General features: G+C 35.8%; 1 protein-coding gene across 50 annotated transcripts in view; it reads left to right on the top strand.

The window, feature by feature from the left end:
- The window catches only part of SIPA1L1 (signal induced proliferation associated 1 like 1), a 368,156-nt gene that overhangs the window by 36,333 nt on the left and 312,823 nt on the right, over positions 1-19,000 (top strand). For all 50 annotated transcript variants that reach the window (XM_016423170.2, XM_056810730.1, XM_056810732.1 and 47 more), the window contains one exon: positions 6,443-6,537. The gene's annotated coding sequence lies outside the window, so the exon portion shown is untranslated. The remainder of the gene's footprint in view (positions 1-6,442; positions 6,538-19,000) is intronic.

Below are 19,000 nucleotides of genomic sequence, written 5' to 3'. Positions count from 1 at the left end.
AGAATTATTCATTTGTTTGTTACATTAAAATACCCAGTTAAGTCCTCATTACCCCTTTAGAGAAGGCATCGTTTGACAAAAATATATTTGTATATTTAAAATTATCCTTAGACCCAGCAATGCCACTGTTAGGTATGTTTCCCAAGATGATGAAGAAAAAAAAGGGGGGGGGGGAGCCCTATATATGCAACAGAAATAATATTTGGAGAATATTGTGTATGTCTTACCTCCACGAGAGAGAACTGATAAACACATGTAAAATTTAGTGTAAATCTGATTCTGTCCATTGTCTGTCTGTCCATCTGTCTATATCTATTTGTCAAACGATGCCTTCTTTAGTGCAGGAAGAAGAGGGAGTTAGATACCTGGAAATTTTAATGTAACCAACAAATAAAAGTAAACCCATTATATGTTAACACAAATAACGTTTTTTTATTACAAAAAATTTTTGTTCCTAAACAAAAATAGTGGCATTATTTTAAATATTTCTCACAAAGCTTTTTAATGTAGAATGGCTTTAATAGAAATTAGCTGGATTCTCATGTCTGCTTCTTCATTAAATCTGCTTTCATTTACTATGTTGTTTTCCTTGAAGTATATGAAGAAAATCTGGCCTCATATAGATATGTAATTTGAAAAAGAAAGATATTTTAATAGGCAAGTAATATAATAGTATTACAAAAAGTTTTGATCTTGTGATTCCCCTGAAAGGATCTTGAGGACCCCCAGACATCTCTGGTGGTTTGGATGATGTTGGTCAATGACAACAGTTGGCAGAACTAAATAATAGGCAAGAAATGAAAGGAAAATAAGTGGAGGAGGATAGAAGAGTAAGATGATTTTAAAGAAGGATGTCATGTTTTTGAAGGTTCCCTGATATTACCTAGTGGCTACAATGTGGCTCAGGTAGAATTATTGCTGCTTCTTGAAGTCTTTTGCTGATACTTATAGTCATTGTAAATAAAGAATAAGGTAATACACTTTAAATTGCCACAGTGTTAAAGTTTAATTTATGTTATTGTATCATTCTGATTGCCCTTCTGAATTAAATTGTATCTATTTTTTATTGCTATCTAACTGATGTGGCTACTTTGAGTGAGAGATCAGGGATAGTGGTGAGGAAGAAACTAGAAAAGGAGAATCTTGAGAATGGGTCATAGAGCCATCTATCTGTGGACTTCTAGTTGACTTAGAAAACCACAGATCAGCATTATCTGTTCGTGTGTGTGTGTGTGTGTGTGTGTGTGTATGTATGTATGTATAATTGGGGTTGTATCTTGCCCATTATAAAAAAGGTAGGAAGTGTCTGAGGTCAGATTTGAAATTAGGACTACCCATCTATAGATCTGGCTCTCAATTCACTTTAATCTGGTTTTGGCTCACTGAGTTTTGTAGCTGCCTTCCAATTTAACCTCTGTTCTATAGAGCAGCAGATGTGACTATTATGATATAAGAACATGATGGTCATAGTTTTAGAGTAAAGATTTGAAGACATTCTAGATTATAAGGAAAGCATTTAACAACTTTTTAAAGTAGATTCTTTGAGACTTAGTTTTGATAAAAACTAGATAATACATGCTCTTGATTTTTGGCCAGGAGAATTGTATTTACATTTCTGCTAGAGATGTTATACAATAGAAAAAGATGATCTTAATTGGTATTCACTCTACCCTTAAATAATGAGCAAAGCGATTTAAAAAGTTTTGGTTGCAAAATGGGCATATATAAATAATAACTGAAAATTATAGATCTTTTACATAGCGGCATTATAGATGTATTGGATTTAACAGATTGGAATCGGGAGACTCAGAATCTGTTCCTCTTGTTGCCCCTTAAGTTGAACCTAATTTCCTCATTTGCAAAATGGGAATGCCCACAGTGAAAATTTAATAATCAGTTTTTGTGAATCCTCATGAGCTAGCTTCAACACATTTCTGATCCCTGACCAGCTATGCTTCATTTCTCTCTGTGCTGTACTCCTGACTCTGGATGCTTGCACCATATTTCCCTCCACCCCTCCAGTTTATAACTCCTTAGGGATCAAGGGATCAGGAACTGTCTTTCTTTTTGCCTGTTTTTGTATCCCCAGCAGTTAGCACAGTGAGTGATCAACACATAGTAGGTGTTTATATGTAAATGTAAGTTAACATATTTTATACATACATACACACACCTTTGTGTTTGTTTAATTAATGCTTGTTGCCTACCTGCACAATTGTAGGATTGTTTGAAGACTTGCCAGTAAGGAAGACACAATGAAAGGAAAGTAAGAAGCAGCTTGTTACTAGCTACTGTATTTAGCCTCATGAGGGCCTAGGTTCAAATTTCATCTCTGATACTTGCTAAATGACTCTGGGAATGTCACTTAATCTCCTGTCTTGTAGGTGATTCATCTCATTTTAAGGGCATTTCCAGCTCTAACTCTGTGATCCTCTGATAGGGGCTTAAAAATCAGTACTTGGGAAAAGATTACAATACAGTCAGAGGAAATGATTTCATCATTGATATACAAGTAATTCTCAATATTTAGAAATAGTTTAATTCTTAGTATATTAAGGGAAAGGAGTAGTTTGTATTTTTGATCTATTTTCATGTGTTTCTTTCTTTTTTAAAAAAAAATAAACCCTTACCTTCTGTCTTGGAATCAATACTGTGTATTGGTTCCAAGGCAGAAGAGTGGTAAGGGCTAGGCAATGGGGGTTAAGTGACTTGCCCAGGGTCACACAGCTAGGAGTTGTCTGAGGCCAAATTTGAGCCTAGGACCTACCATTTCTAGGCCTGGCTTTCAATCCAATGAGCTACCCAGCTTCCCCCTTCATGTGTTTCTTAATGAAATTTTTAAAATTTTCTTTTGGCACACTAATGTGTTAAAGTGACCCAGATAAAAGGAAAGTAACTTGAAAGAACTTTTACCTTTTTTTCCTTCTGAAAAACAAATTGACAGCCCAAATTGACGTGGAAAAAAATGATGCCCTTTCTTTTGGGACAGAGCACTTTCTGGTGGGATATTAGAATTGGTACTTTGCTGTCAACTTGTTCATTTGCTGTTCTTTCAATAGATAGTTAAATGGCACCTTCTTTCCTGAGTTTTATTTTGCTTTTGCAAATCTTATCCATAGTATAGTTCTAAAAAGTAATGAGATACAATTGTCCTAATGGAAAGAATGCTTGATTTGGGAGAGCTGGTTTCTAGTACAAGTTTTGGCCTTATTCTCTCTGGATCTCAGCTTGTTCATGTATAAAATGAGAGAATTTTAATTGATCAAGAGTTCTTAACTGGTGTCCATGAGCTTAAAAATATTTTGGTAACTGTACTTCAGTGTAACTGATTTCCTTGGGAATATCATGGTTTTTTTTTTATTCATTTTAAAACATTTTGAGAAGGGTCCATAGGTTTCACCAGATTGTGAAAGGTGTACCTGATGCTTATGAAACCTTGTAGTAGATAATTTCTAATGTTCCCTTACGTTGTAATTAGTCTATTATTTTATGGTAATTTGTTTTTAAAAGTCTGCTAGTACCTTTACATATAAAAAATTTTAAAAGTCTGTTGAAATTGACTTGCTGAAAACATGTACATATCACATTGCTTTCAGAGAACCTTCCTCTGAGAGTAGTGCCGTAGCTTATCACATAGTTTTTTCTTTTTGCCTAACTTTGATTTTTCTCCTAAATTAAAAAATATATATATTTATATATTTTACCTGATTTTTACCACAGCCTTATTAAGTATTCAGTTTATTTTATCTATCTTATACACAAAAAAGCTAAGCTTCAGTGAGATTCATTTGGCTAACATAGGTGAATCAGTCCTATATCTTCTGACTTGAAGTCCAATATCTTTTCACTGAACTCTGTACCCCGCCCAAGAGTACTCTAAACAATAAAAAACCAAAACAAACAAACAAAACCCCACTCTTTTCTATCCTAGTAACAAATCTAAGAAAGAAGGGCTAGAGCTAGGCAAATGGGGTTAAGGGACTTGCCCAAGATCACACAGGTAGGGCACATCTGAGGCCAGATTGGAAAGCAGGTCCTCCTGAGTCTAGGTCTGGCACTGCCTCCACCATGTCATCTTTTTGCCCTTTAATTATTTATGAAAGAAAACCTCCCTTTTAGGTCCATGGTCAGTGTTGGGCTATATTCTTAGTATCTGTAAAAAAAAAATGTACTCTATGTAAGTCTTTGGGTTCAGCTCTGAGAATACAGTGGTGGCTATAACACAAGCTTTGCTGCTCTGATGGGGTTTGTTTCATTTATAAAATTTTCCTTAAAAGGTAGGAGTTTTTAAGTAGAACCGTAAGACTCTGTGGTGGGTAGAAATAACTTTATTTTTTCCAGTTGTTTAAGTGGCTCTTAGGTCACAAGAAGCAGTCCTTGCCACTGTCTGCCCTGAATATTTGTCCTATACTGTAAGGAGAAATGAAATCAAGGATAATTTTCCTCATCCTATTTTGAGAGATTTTAATGAACTTCATAGTGAAGATTTTTCAATATAATGTATAGCCAATTGACAATGGAGGAGATCCCCCCCCCCCCAAATCTCAGAGAATTGTAGGGGCTTCTCTATCAATTATTGTGGTGTTCATTCTGTTTGTAATCAGTCTGCATTTTACAGTTTACTAAATCAAGTTTTATATGCAAAACTATTTACAATTTGAAATTACTGGGTTCCTATCCCATTTTGTTAAATGCCCAATTTTTAAAGTTTCAGATATTGCCATTTCTTCTTAGGCATGCCTTGGCAAGTCTTACCTGTCATGGATGGTATCTAGAGGATCTAAGGTAACCAAGACTGGAAGTCCTTGTTTTGTGTCTTCATTTCTGCTCAAGGTTATTATAATTCCAGACATGGTAGCCTCTCACTTTTTATCCTGTTTTAAAAGTCTGATATTTTTGAGGTTCTTATATTTTTCATGTCTTAAGTCTGTTTGGTTTCTTCAACTTCTGGATAATGTTACAAGGGAATCACTTTAAAAGACTGATATATATTAATTTAAGGTCGCCAAGGAATCAGCTATGTAATTCCTAAATGAAAAACTCAAGTCAGCCGTCAGCCTTTTTGGAGTTTAATTACAATAGGAGCAAGAAAGGAATTAGAGATATATAGAGAGAGAGAAAGGGGAGAGAAGGGAATAGGGCTTAAATACCCCCTCTGTTTTAGGCTGGGCCAAAAGGCCCAAGCCCTTAGATAGCTGGGGCAAAGAAAAGAGATCAGTCCCTATTACTCACGTGTCCAAAATGGAGAAACAGTCTCAGAGGCCCCCACTTTCAGCTTCCTTCAGAGCAAGCTTCCTCAGAGCCCAGGAACCACCGACCAAAAACTCAACCTCCCTTCAGTCTCCAGACCCTCCTATCTTTAAGGACACCATCCAAGTTGCCTCCCCTCAGTCCTCACATCTACCAATCACTCTTCATCAATTTCCCTGTCAATGGAGGCTCTCGCTTAACCCAGGACCGCCCAGAGGTTTCTGGCTTTTTGCACATGTCTGTTGAAGGTCATATTTTCCAATGATTAAATCTATACTCCTTTGCTACAGCCCTTTCTAAATCCTGTTAACTTGAGTATGGTAGAGATTGGAATAATTAAATTTTGATCTAGGCTGCAGCCCTTACTCAATCCTATTAGGACTGAATAGGGTGGAGATTTATTCCAAGTATCTCCATTGTATCAATTCTAAATCAATCAAGACTCAAAGAAATTCCTGTTCTATGCTTAAGCATAGGTCAAAGTCCTTTCCATTGTTCAGCAAAGGGTTTCTGTCCTAAAGTAATCTTAAGAAGGGAAGAGAAGGAACCTCCCATGCCAATGGAGTTCCCATTCCAATAGACTATCAGTAAGAAATTTTCCAAGTATGAAATATCCCAATGGTGAAATTTTCAACAATTATAAGTCTAAGGAAATTTGAGGTTTACAATAAGTCATTTTGATGGTTAGAAAAGCTTATTTCATCAAATTTTAGGCACATATAGTATGAAGAGGATTTTAGGATCACAGACTTAAAGCTACAAGGGATGTTGGAGGGCATCCAATTCCAACTCCCTCATTTTATTGATGGGGAAACTGAGGCCTGGGAAATGTCAGTGTCTGTGTTTTTACTACTTTTTTTGAAGAGCATTTTAATTGAGAAGGAAACTTTTCCCCTCACTCCATTGATCTAACTATGGCAGTTCTCAGGCAGACGGAGGGGATGGGGTTTGAATCCAAGTTGTCTGAAACCACCATCAGCCAATTGGCTGACCTTTGATGGGGAGACAGGAAGAACCGCCTACGTTTTTATGCTGGATTTGAGTCACAGAAAACAGGTTTCCTGCAGGAACTACTTGGCTTCAGCAAGTGTGTGGAAATTTCATTTCCCTTGAAAATGTTTTTTATCTTTGACATGCAATTACTTAAAATTGAAACAAACTTTGTTTTTTGTCCTCTGCTTTAATTCCATAGATGTGTTTCCATTTTTGAACTTAACATAACCTGACTCAGGAGTAACCTAATTCTCAAGACATTTGTAACAGAAGTGTGAAGGACTGCACATTCAGGTAAAGACTAATTTTATTTTCCTTTAATAGCATGGAAACACCTTGCCTGGAGTAGGAGGGTTTTTTTTTCCTTCCTTGCATGACTGGAAGGAATAAGCATTTTTTATTTTTTTTTAAACCCTTACCTTCCATCTTGCTAGCAATGGGGGTCAAGTGACTTGTCCAAGGGTCACACAGCTAGGAGGTGTCTGAAGCTGTTTGAAGCTAGGATCTCCCATCTCTAGGCCTGGTTCTCAATCCACTGAGCTACCCAGTTGTCCCCCTGGAATAAGTGTTTTTTGAAGTTGACAATCTGAACCCTTTGACAGGTTACCACTTGCTTGGGATTAACTGGAAGGTATCAATGGGATTGGTTATTTAGAATAAGTGATAACAATGCCACTGAGAGACTTTACTTGAAAAATAAATTAGGGAGATTAAAATATTTATGTGCATATTTAGAAGTCTTTTGTAAACTGCACCTGTGTGTGTGTGTGTGTGTGTGTGTGTGTGTGTGTGTGTGTGTGTATGTATGTATTTAGGGAAAGAAAAGGAAAGGACCAGTAGGAGAAGAGAGTGACAAGGGAAAAAAGGGGCAGACTGAAAGGAGAGAGGGAAAGGGAAAAGTGCTGAAAGACATTTTGTCCATAGTTGTTTCAGATGCTATTGAAAGTCTAATTCAGAGTTCAGAGAAGTAGGGTTATATTTTTTATTTGTCATGTAGTTTTTAGATCTTATTCTTAGTTCCTGGGATTACTGTATTTCTTAGATTAGGCTTTTTTTTTTTTTGGTAAAACTTGTCATTAGCTATAGATTCATACTTTAGAGTTATTTTTTTTCAAAGTTTAAAAAATATATATGTATCGAACAAAAGGATTTAAGGGGAGTAGTTTGAACTCTAAGGCAGGTCTTTAGGGGCATCAGCCCAAAGAGACAAGCCCAACCAGTTCTTAAGGTCAGAACCTTTTCTTCCTCTTGCTGCCTATTGCTAAAGACTTTGAACTTAAAAGCTAACATAGCTATAGCATAGGCAGGAATAAAAGAAATCCTCCACCAGACTGCAAGGTCTGGCCTCAGTCCGAAAGCGGAGAGAGACTCAAACCCTATCTGGGAAAGTATAGGGAAATCCTTATTGCCTCTACCCTGATAACTCCCAAACCCAAACTTGTTATTAAAATTCATTTATATTTAAATAAACCACAGTCAGATAAGAGAACTATCATTTCAGGGGACATAGAGGGAGCAGAACCTAAGAATAGCCATTCAACCATAAATGGTTCTTATTGGACCCCTGCTGCGACCTGGGTGGGGGGGGGTAGAGGAGACTTGTTCCTCAGGGGGTACTGTGCTTACTGGCCTTGGGGTGTCTTCAAAATCAATCAATAGAGAAGACATTCCCTCAGGCTATCATAGGTGGCCCATTTCTCTGAAAACTCAATTTTCAAAGATAGCCTCTCAGACTCTCCTTTTACCTCATTTGTAGCCATATTCCCTCTCTCCCTTCAACTTCTCCATTCCTTGTTACAAAACCTTCCTTATTCCCTGATACCTCTTCAGTATCCCTACAGTCCCTTTAATTATTACACTTCATAATACACAAGCTCTTTACAGTTAAATCCAATAATAATAATATGTTATTTTTATATGTAGCACATATAACTCATATGCTTCCCACCTCTCACACTCTTTTCTAAACTAGGGAGGAAACTAGGGATTGATTTACCTGAGGTTTCATTCAGTGTCAAAGCCAGGAGTCAGAACTTCTGTCCTGTCTCCTCTTTCAATGTTCTTTCTGTTACCCAGGATTGTAAAAATTAAAGGATTACAATTTTTTGGTATAGCTATGTGAACTCCTAATTTATGTGTATTTAACTTGATGGGTGTTAGCCTTTTTAATGGCATTTTCAAGATAATAGGGATAAATCTTTAGTCAAATGATGAAAGTTTTGACTTCTCTATTATTTTTACAATAACAGGTAATTTAAAAAATATCCTTAAAGGTTCTATTTGAAAAATGTAGAAAATTATATTTGTGAAATTCCTTTTAGAAAACCAAGTCTTTGTCAGGAAGATATTTCATTTTTGCATAATCTTATAAAGGTTCATGAATGACTTTCCTCCTTAAAGGTTAAAATTCAACATTTTCTTTTCTTGCAGAGAGCAAGTCTTTTACTATTGTGATATTTTTCCTTTGCAATTAATTGTTTTCTTCAGGTAGGTGGTATGGTGGATAAAATGCAGGACCTTAATACACTAGACTTAACAATTGAATAACAGCAAAAATACTTCTAAACACAAACTAAGTTCTCTAATAAGCCTTCTTTTTTTTGAAAAATTTTCCATTTTAATTAATTAATTTAGTCAATTTAGAACATTATTCCTTGGTTACAATAATCACAATATTTCCCTCCCTCCCTTCCACCCACCCTTCCTGTAGCTGACGCGCAATTTCATTGGGTATTACTTGTGTCCTTGATCAAAACCTATTTCCATGTTGTTGTTTGCACTAGGATGTTCATTTAGAGTCTACATCCCCAAACATATCCCCTCAACCCATATATTCAAGCCGTTGTTTTTCTTTGGTGTTTCTACTCCCACAGTGTTTCCTTTGGATGTGGATAGTGGTTTTTCTTGTAGGTTCCTCCAGGTTGTTCAGGGTCATTGCATTGTCACTAATGGAGAAGTCCATTACATTCGATTGTACCACAGTGTATCAGTCTCTGTGTACAATGTTCTCCTGGTTCTGCTCCTTTCACTCTGCATCACTTCCTGGAGGTTGTTCCAGTCCCCATGGAATTCCTCCACTTTATTATTCCTTTGAGCACAATAGTATTCCATCACCAACATATACCACAAGTTGTTCAGCCATTCCCCAATTGAAGGGCTTCCCCTCATTTTCCAATTTTTTGCCACCACAAAGAGCGCAGCTATGAATATTTTCGTACGTGGCTTTCCTTATTATCTCTTTGGGGTATAAACGCAGCAATGCTATGGCTGGGTCAAAGGGCAGACAGTCTTTTAGTGCCCTTTGGGTATAGTTCCAAATTGTCCTCCAGAATGGTTGGATCAATTCACAACTCCACCAGCAATGTATTAATGTCCCGACTTTGCCGCATCCCCATCTCTAATAATCCTACCTGCAACATTTTGTAGATGATTTAAAAATTTATTTTATAATCATAAGGCACTATATATACTTATGTGTGTGTTCTTAGTAGTCTAAGTTAAACTAGATTTCCCCACGTTTCATATTTTTCAGGATCCTTTTAATAGAAGAAGACTTCATGACACAGTAGAAAGAGTATTGAATTCTAGGAATCAAGACCTGGGTTTCAGTACATGTTTCTTCATATATAAAATAAGAGACTGGATTAAGATGATTTACAAAGACCTTTCTACTTCTATGCTAACATTATATGATGTTAAGATTGATGATAGTATCAAGGTATTTCCTGATTATTGTAAAAATGTAAACTTCGACACCTCAATTTATTTACTTTTTAAATGAAATCACCATATTTACAAAATGATTTGAAACCATAGCATAATAGGTTAAGGGAATATAAAACAATAATATTAGTACATATTATTATATTACATATATATTAAACCCGTACCTTTTTGTCTTAGAAATGTAACCTGGAAAATGTGGGTTTCAAGACTGTGAATTGTCAAGACTGTAAAGATAATTTTTAGTGTCTTAATTTAAATTAAAAATAAGTGGTCACCATGGGAAAAATTCCCAAATATGAAAATACCCAAGTCAGCTGGGTTTTATGGAGATTTTAATTAATACAAATGAAGGAATTAAGGAAAGGGAGAGAGAGAGAGAATAAGAGGAAATAGTAGGAAGGGCCTAGGCCAAATGGCCTAGGCCTGAGCCTTAAATGAGACTAGTCAGTCTTTTATCCACTTACCAAAAGATTTTGTCCCAAGCAAAACTCCAACTAAGTTCAGAAAACCAGCTCCTCCACACTAACTCCAAACTCCAACTATGTTCAGAGAGAGACCAGCTCCTTTTAAAGAGAAATTTCTCTTATGTCACCTCCCCTAAATTTTCACATCTACCAATCACAGTAGACGTTTTCCCCAGGACTGACCATTCTTAGTTCACATCTTCTTTTGTTATCATATTCTCTGGGTAGACTAAAACTTCACACCTCTTTTGTTAAGCTTGCCTTTTGTAAGTTTCTTGACCTTTTAGTGATTAATTTAACTTTTATAGGTACCTAGTACCCTTTTGTATTAGATCTAAAAATAGATCTAGCTTAAGGTTCTAGCTTTACTATAAGTATGAGTTAGGGACTTTTTCATTGTTCCATCAGGAGTTTACAACTTTATCTTCCCCTAAAGTATGACTAAGTATGGGTGGAGTAATTTTAAAAGTTCTCACATTGTTACAATAGGGGAATTTGCTTAACCAAATCTTCTGAGGTACAGTTTGAACAGTTTTAAGATTCACAGAAATAAATACTGTATTGGTTCCAAGGTAGAAGAGTGGTAAGAGCTAAACAATGGGGGTTAAGTGTATTGCCCAGGATCACCCAGCTATATAGAAATGTCTGAAACCAAATTTTAACAGTAAATATATTTGTAAAGGTAGCTTGAGATGAATTGAAGTCTCAATTCCCATGTTTTTCTAGAATGTAATTCCCTCACATTTTTATCTTTCTATTCTGTACAAGACTCACATTTATATTGTGCTGTAAAGTTTACAAAATGTCTGTCACAAAAGTTCTATGAGATAGGTCGTATAAGTACTTCTATGCTTATTTTAATAAACAAGGAAACTCAGGTTTCCGTGAATTAATAAGGAGTTACATTGGCCCTTGGTCACACAGCTAGGAAGTGCTGTAGCTCTTGAAAACAAAGGCAATGGTTTCCAGACACTGTGTAATGACACTCCCCCTTTCAGCCTCACCCCAGGTGTCAGACTCTCTTTTTGTAAAACAATTGACACAAATAATTTTTGTAGTATGTATTTTGTGCAAATAAAATTAGGAATTTACTTTAATAAATTTATGAACAAAATTTAGCCATTGGGAAATGGCCTTTAGTATTATGTTGTTATGTTGTTTTCCTGTATAAAGAATATCAGTGATAAATTTGGTACAAATTTTCCTTATTTCTTTTGTCTCCTAATTCTTTTTTGCAAAAATATTTAAAATTTTGGGAATTGAAATTGTCTGTTTTTTCTTTTATAATCTCCCATAATCTTTGTTTCCCTAATCATTATTACACTAGCTAAAGTTATGAAAAATTCTTGATCTAATTTTCTTTCCTTTATTTGGATGGTGTGTCCTTTATGTTCAGATCAGTCTACATTTTGAGGTTTTTGGTGTATCATATGTTTAACATTTTGGCCTAAAAGTAAATCTGCCAAATTACTTTGAATTAAAAAAAAAATTAGGTATCTGCTCATTCCTTTTTTGAAACAAGTGATTGTAAGAATGGAATTGATATCTCCAAGTTGCATAAAGGTCAATTGGAGTGAATTCAGTTAGTCATGTGATTATTGACTTTGATTTGAACTTTGGTTTCATTGAGAAAAAGTAACACTGTGGGAGCTATAATCCAAAAGAGTCAATAATTTTGACTATTGCTTTGCTACACTATCTTTGCCTTTTCCCCCTCTCCCTCCCCAAGATAAGGGGCCAACCCACTAAGTTTGGAACACTCTGAGCTTGGGCAATCAATTCTAAATACTTATCTTTGTAATCCCACTCCAGATTTGTTAACTTATTCATTTGTTCTATAGATTTGTTGACATAGGATTACTTTGTTAGATGAAACCCCATAAGCTGAAGAAACAACCTTTTTTCAGCATAATTAAAGTGTTTCTTTTTTAATGACTAATTTATCCAAGTTGGAATTTTTTAGCATGTTTATTTAATGATTATATACATCCTGGAATAGACCTTAAAAATGGTTATTTAAAAGAATTATTTTTCTCTCTTTTCATGATCTCAGAATCTTGAGATTAATATTTTGCATCTGTTCTTCAGTCTAGGTGTTATAAGTTAATTCAAGCTGTTTTGGAAGTGAAGTCAAGTGATGGAATCAGTTAACCTGCCTATTGGACATTTCCAGTTGGAAGTCCTCTAGGTATCTCAGATTCCACTATGGCCAAAACAGAACTTGTCTTTCTCCCTTACCATATTCATCTCTCTTCCTCGCTTTGTCTGTTTTCTGTTGATGGCACTGTAAATTTACCATCATCCATGTTTACAACCTTGGAATCATCTTGAGTTCTTTACTCTTGCTCCACCATACCTGGTCATTTGCCAGATCTTTTTGATTCTATCTTTATATCTACCACCTTCCCTCTACTCACTGTAATAAATGGATATGCTGGGGTGCCTATTGATCAAGATTTTGCCTATCCTCCTCCCTCAAATGTCACCCGTTTTCCACCCTTTCCCTTCTGCCTCCCTTCTCCTCCCCCCTCTTAGTCACCTTCTAACGTACTCAAGGTGAACTATGACGTTTAGAGAAGATACACTTTCTCAATTAAGGAGGTTTATTGGGAAAGACAGGACAGGATGGAGGATAAGGTAAGAGGGATGGGGTATTCCTTAATCTATACAAAGAGTTAGGAGGGTATTGGGAAAATGGCAGTTCTGTCACAACTGTGACACAGGGACAGTCAGAGAGTTTGGAGGACAAATATTTTTCTTCTTTCTTCTTTTAACCAGCCAGATAATCTCAGCTTGATTAATTCAAGTCCAGAGACACAATTAGCTCTTCAGGTTCAGCTACCACCCTCAGACACAACAAAACTTCTTCCCCTCCTCTCTTAGAAGCCAAGAGAGTCCAGTTCAGTTCAGCTGTGGGGTTAGCTTCCAACAGTTTTTCCTGGTAACATTCCAAATATGTTACCTTTTGATTGACAGCTCTTCTGTCCTCAGCTTTGTGTTGCATGCTTGCTTTGCAAATTATTACACATCACACAATCACACTTTTGCTATATTCAGTTGTTTTTCTGTCATCTTGACTCTTTGTGATCCCACTTGGGATTATCTTGGCAAAGATACTGGAGTGGTTTGCCATTTTCTTTTCTAATTCCTTTTACAAATGAGTAACTGAGGAAAACAGGATTCAGTGACTTGCCTAGAGTCACTCAGCTAGTAAGTGTGTGAGGCCAGATTTGAACTCAGGAAGATGAGTCTTCCTGATTCCAGACTTGCAGATCTATCTACTGCACCACCTAATGGCCCAGTTGTCATCTTAGCACAGGGCTCATTTGGTCTGTTTATTACAAGAGCTTCCCTAAATGATCTCCCTGCCTCTACTCTTTTCATTTTCTAACGCTTCCTCTAAACAGCTGGCAAAAGGATATTCCTAAAGCACAGGTAAGACTTTTTCTCAGGACTCCAGTGCCTTGCTTTTGCTTCTCAAAAGGAATACAAATTCCTCTGCTTGACATTTAAAGCCCTTCAGAAATCTAACTCCTGACTCCACCTTCCCTTTTCTCATTTATTTTTATATAACTCCTCATAGAATTCTGTCCCAGCCAGATTAGCATTGCCATATCTCATCTCTTTCTGTGCACAGTTGCCTTCCATGCCTGCAATGGCTTACCTTCTCTTCTTTGACTCCCCAGCTCTAAGGCCACCTCCTAATTTAGGCCTTTCCTAATGTCCTCAGCTGTTATCACCTCTTCTCAACAAAATTGACTTGTATTTGCTTTTTTTTTTTTCAGATTACATATTAATTCAATTTTTTCTTTTAAATCCTCTTACCTTCCATCCTAGAATCAACACTGAATATTAGTTCCAAGGGAGAAGAGTGGTAAGAATGAGGCAATGAGGGTTAGTTAAGTGAATTACCCAGGGTCACATAGTAGGAAGTATCTGAGGTCAAAATTGAACCCAGGACTGACTGTCTGTAGGTCTGATTCTCAATTAGTTGAGCCTCACTACTGGCCCAGTAGAATGTATTTTTTAAAATACAGAGATAGAGTAATTAACAAAATCAAGTTGTAATCAAGAAAGGCCTCTCAATGGGAATTCCAAAAGGCAGAAATGAGAAGGGAGAACTTCCTAACATTGAGTATCATATAGTGTGTGCAAAGGTAAGGAATTGGGAAGTGGAATGTTGTTTAGTGGGGAATAGCAATTAGACCAATTGACTGAGAGGAAAAGTTTGTGAGGTGGGGAGTAATGCATCATTCAGTCAGTGCTTGATTGTGAAGTCTTAACATTTATTTCTTAATTAGTTTTAGTGTTTCAGATTAGAATAAATCATGAAAAATTTTCAGGTTTCCAGAGTCTTAGTAGGTTATTACTATCTAAAGGATAATTTCAAATTTTGATGTCTTTTTTTTTTGTATTTATGTGTTTTATTTATGTTTGGGAGGGTTTTCTTATCAGAAATAGCCAGAATTCTTTTTAGAATTTTTCAGATTTTCTTGATTTGATTGATTGCTGGAATTTTTGATAAAAAAGTGGGGGCAGCTGGGTAGCTCAGTGGATTGAGAACCAGTCCTAGAGACGGGAGGTCCTAGGTTCAAATCCGGCCTCAGCCACTTCCTAGCTGTGTGACTCTGGGCAAGTCACTTGACCCCCATTGCCTAGCCCTTACCACTCTTCTGCCTTGGAGCCAATACTCAGTATTGACTCCAAGACAGAAGGTAAGGGTTTATTTAAAAAAAAAAAAAGTGAAATGCCAACTGTGTTAGTCTTGAGGGTCTAGGTGAAATAATTTTAGGACAGCCTCTGTGAAATAAATTTGTAATGCCAGATATCCCCTTTCCTTTCATTGTGATCAATAGATTCTGTGTTCTTGAATTTGAAGTGTCTTTTTGTTTAGGAGTTGTGCTTTCAATTTGGGAGATAGGTAATGTGAGATAACTATATAGGGATCTTTATATAGCTATGTACACACACGTGCACGTGTATTTGTATGGGTATTTGTTTGTTGGAGCAGCCAAATAACTGACATAAAAATGTAGTAAGACATGCAGAATTTCTGCCCCTTTGTGTGTGTGTGTGTGTGTGTGTGTGTGTGTGTGTGTGTGTGTGTGTGTGTGTGTGTTTTGGTTAATGATATGAATCATTTTGAATTTTTTAACTTGTTAGATTATGCTATTATGCTGTCTACAATACTTAGAACAGGAAAGAAACTGGAAGTGTTTGATTCTGGGCTCAACTTTTCTTTTGCCCCACCTTCTTGTAAATTGCTGCTCCTTTCCTTAGTATTTTCAATAGGAAGCTTATATTTTGATGAATACTTGAATAAGTTTCAACTATATTCTGTTCAATGTGTCTTATCAATAAAATTATTGGGAAAAACCAAGATGACTTCCAAAATTATTTCTTTATGTTGTTTCAGATACATCTTGAATAACTTAAACATTTTTTGTAGAATTGACAAGAATTTTGTTAACATTTTAAGAAAAGAGCATTTGGATCAGAAGACCTGGGTTTTATTGCCATTTGACTTTTGTTTCTTGGAGTAATTCATTTAACCTCTACACCAGCTTCTTCCTATTGCAATAATGTAATTAGTATGGTCCTATATATTATTTACTTAATTTTCTTCTTTTGAAAACTGATGAGTTGTTCTTGTTGTTGTTAATACTTCGGAATGTATATGAGCCTACATAGTATTATTAGGGTAGAAATGTATTGGTTTAATATTCTTTATGTTGTAAAACTTGAATACCTCCAAAATGATTCCCATTGGACAGCTTCCTTAGACACATAGCTTTTAAAATATAAGTGGAATAGACAATAGCCTGCATAGTGTGATTTAAAGGCTGCCAAAGTGCTCTTACCTCTCATCCTCTACTGACCTGTTTCAGTATACCTGAACTCTTTAACTTTGTCACTGATGCTTTGTGTTCAATCTACTACTAGAAAGCTTCTGTAAAATTTATATTTGACCTGGGAAATAAAAGGTTAGCATTAGCAGCTATTAACACAGTTTTTCGGGTTACCTTATCAACAGAAAGTTAGAATCTGAAAGAATTGGACACAGACTAGGTAATTTTGGATGGGAAAAGACAGTTGTTCAAAGTCCAAAATATTAGAACTGTTTCAAGGAGGGTTTTCAAACCTGTTCAATAACCATTGTGGTGGTGGGTAAGTGTTATGGCTTACCAGCTTCTATTGTAACTTTACTTTAGACTTGGAGTAAATTTTCCTGAATGCAGTTTTTTGGTGTGCATTTCAAGAGCCACATTACTGGTAATGATTCTCTAGTTTGGTTCTTAGACAGCAAACACATTCTTGTCATCTTATTTGAAGAATTTCACGTTTGGTAGAGCCTACTGCAATTTATGCTTTATTAATATTGCCTTCAAGAACTCAGAGTCATCCCCAGTTTGGAATGTGGCATCAGATTCGGATTTTTGCTGTGGAACCACCCACCTCCATGAGTTTCAGATCCTTTGAAGTATAAAGAATAGAATATTTAATATTATTTTTCTGTAGTGGTTAGCATCTTGCTAACTGATAATACTACTAACTTTTTTTTTTAGAACAAGCATTTTTTAGAATTTTAGGTGATAAAAATGTTAATTCTTAATTGGGAGTTGAATTATAATGATGTAATTGAGTTTTTAGGAAATATTCATTGTTAGGATAGCTTATTTTAATGAATCAGGAAACCTTTTTTCCTCTTCTTTTTAATCATTGAGGCAACCCTTTGATAGGGTTAACTGTACTATATATCCCTTTTTACCCCACATAATTTTACCTGAGATGAAAAAAATTGTAGTGGTTACACAATGACTAGATTTTTCTATCATGGTGCCCCATCCATTATGAAATAAATATGGATCTGTTTTAACTTTTATTTATGCTTTAATGAACAGAGTTTTCTGGTTTAAATTTATCTCATATCTGTTGTGTGAATCTCAGTTTTATGAAGTTAGAATACATCTAAGGGCAGTTTTCTCAAGATAAAATTTTAGTAGAGCTCTTTCATCATTAGAGTTCTCACTATGCAGCATTATTGTTGGGCATCAAATTGGCTCATTTTGCTATTTAGCTATTAATTAGAACTTTGTTATTTCTTTTTTTTTTATTAATTGCTGAAACTGTGGATTGTGGTTTCAATGCTTATTCTGTGTACCTTTGTCTCACTTTGCATATCATTGGGATGGTAGCTTCTCTCTCAAATTCCCTCCCCCATGTGAATCTTAGTAAGAGATTATGGAAATTAATTGATCTTCAAAAAAATCAAGAGCTTTATATTCATTAGCCCATTAGTTCTGATATGACTGCACTTAGAGCTCTACTTTAAAGACAGCTGGAAAGAAAAATTATGATAATTAGGGGCTAGTTTATCCTGTTTCTTCTTTTACTATCAAAGCTTAATCCCTGGTTTTAAGGGAGGTGATCTTCCCTCATTAAAGTCATTGGTGTCCATTTATAAGTTAAAAAATGATTTTCAGAATTATTGGAATTTCATATCTTGGATCTCACACCAGAGACCTTGACTTAGTTAACAGTTTCTCATAGTGACATCTCATATTGAGGTTGAGGATTTTATTCAGGCTAATTATTAGTTAGACTTGGAATAGAACCCTACATATTTTCTAGGTTTTCTTCTAGCTGATTATGTAGGTACTTGGTTTTTAGATTTTCAACACTAAGAGGTTATAATTACATTGCTATCATATTAAATAGAGCCTGAGAGAGAGAGAGAGAGGAGTGGTGACTCCAGCCTAGCTCTTGTCTCCATTTCTGGTTACTCAGGCTGCTGTGAGAATAATATTTAGCTACATTCATTGGGTGGTTCCAAGTTTGCCTCCCGTGGCTTAATAGGCCTAAGGAGTGTAGTAAAATTTAGACAAAATGGGCTTTTGAACTAGACAAGCTATGTGAATCACAAATATTTTACAATGCAGAATGTACCACCTCCTTCAAATATGCAACAGAAAAGCAACAGTTGGCCTAAATCCATTTTCACAGCAAGTCAATAAACATGTATTAAGCTCCTACTCCTATATGTCAAGCTCTGTGCTCAGTGCTGGGAATATAAAAAGAGGCAAAAAACAGTCCCTTCCCACAGGGAGATCATAAACTAATGGAGGGCCTTACAATCTAATGGGGGAAACAACCAGCAAAGAAATATGCAAAAAGAAGTTGTATACAGGATAAATAGGAAACAAAGGATATAAATGGAAATAAAGAAGTAAATAGGAAATAAGAGGGAAGTTACTAGAATTAAGAAGGTTTGGGAAAGGCTTCCTGTAGAAGATGTTATTTTATTTGAGACTTGAAGGAAACCAGGGAAGCCAAGATGTAGAGATGAAAGGAGAGGATTCTAGGGATGAGGGATAATCAGAGTAATGCCTAGAGCCAAGACATATAGTGTCTTGTTTATGGAACAGCAAGGAGGCCAATGTCAATGGGTTGAAGAGCATATGAGGAGGAGTAAGTTTTTAAAACTCTAAAAACGAGTGTGCATGGAGGTTAGGTTATAAAGGATTTTGAATGCTAAACACAGGATTTTGCATTTTACTCTGTAGGTA

The sequence above is a fragment of the Monodelphis domestica genome, chromosome 1 (genome assembly GCF_027887165.1).
Source record: "Monodelphis domestica isolate mMonDom1 chromosome 1, mMonDom1.pri, whole genome shotgun sequence".
Taxonomy (NCBI): domain Eukaryota; kingdom Metazoa; phylum Chordata; class Mammalia; order Didelphimorphia; family Didelphidae; genus Monodelphis; species Monodelphis domestica.
This window is presented reverse-complemented; position numbering and strand designations above follow the sequence as displayed.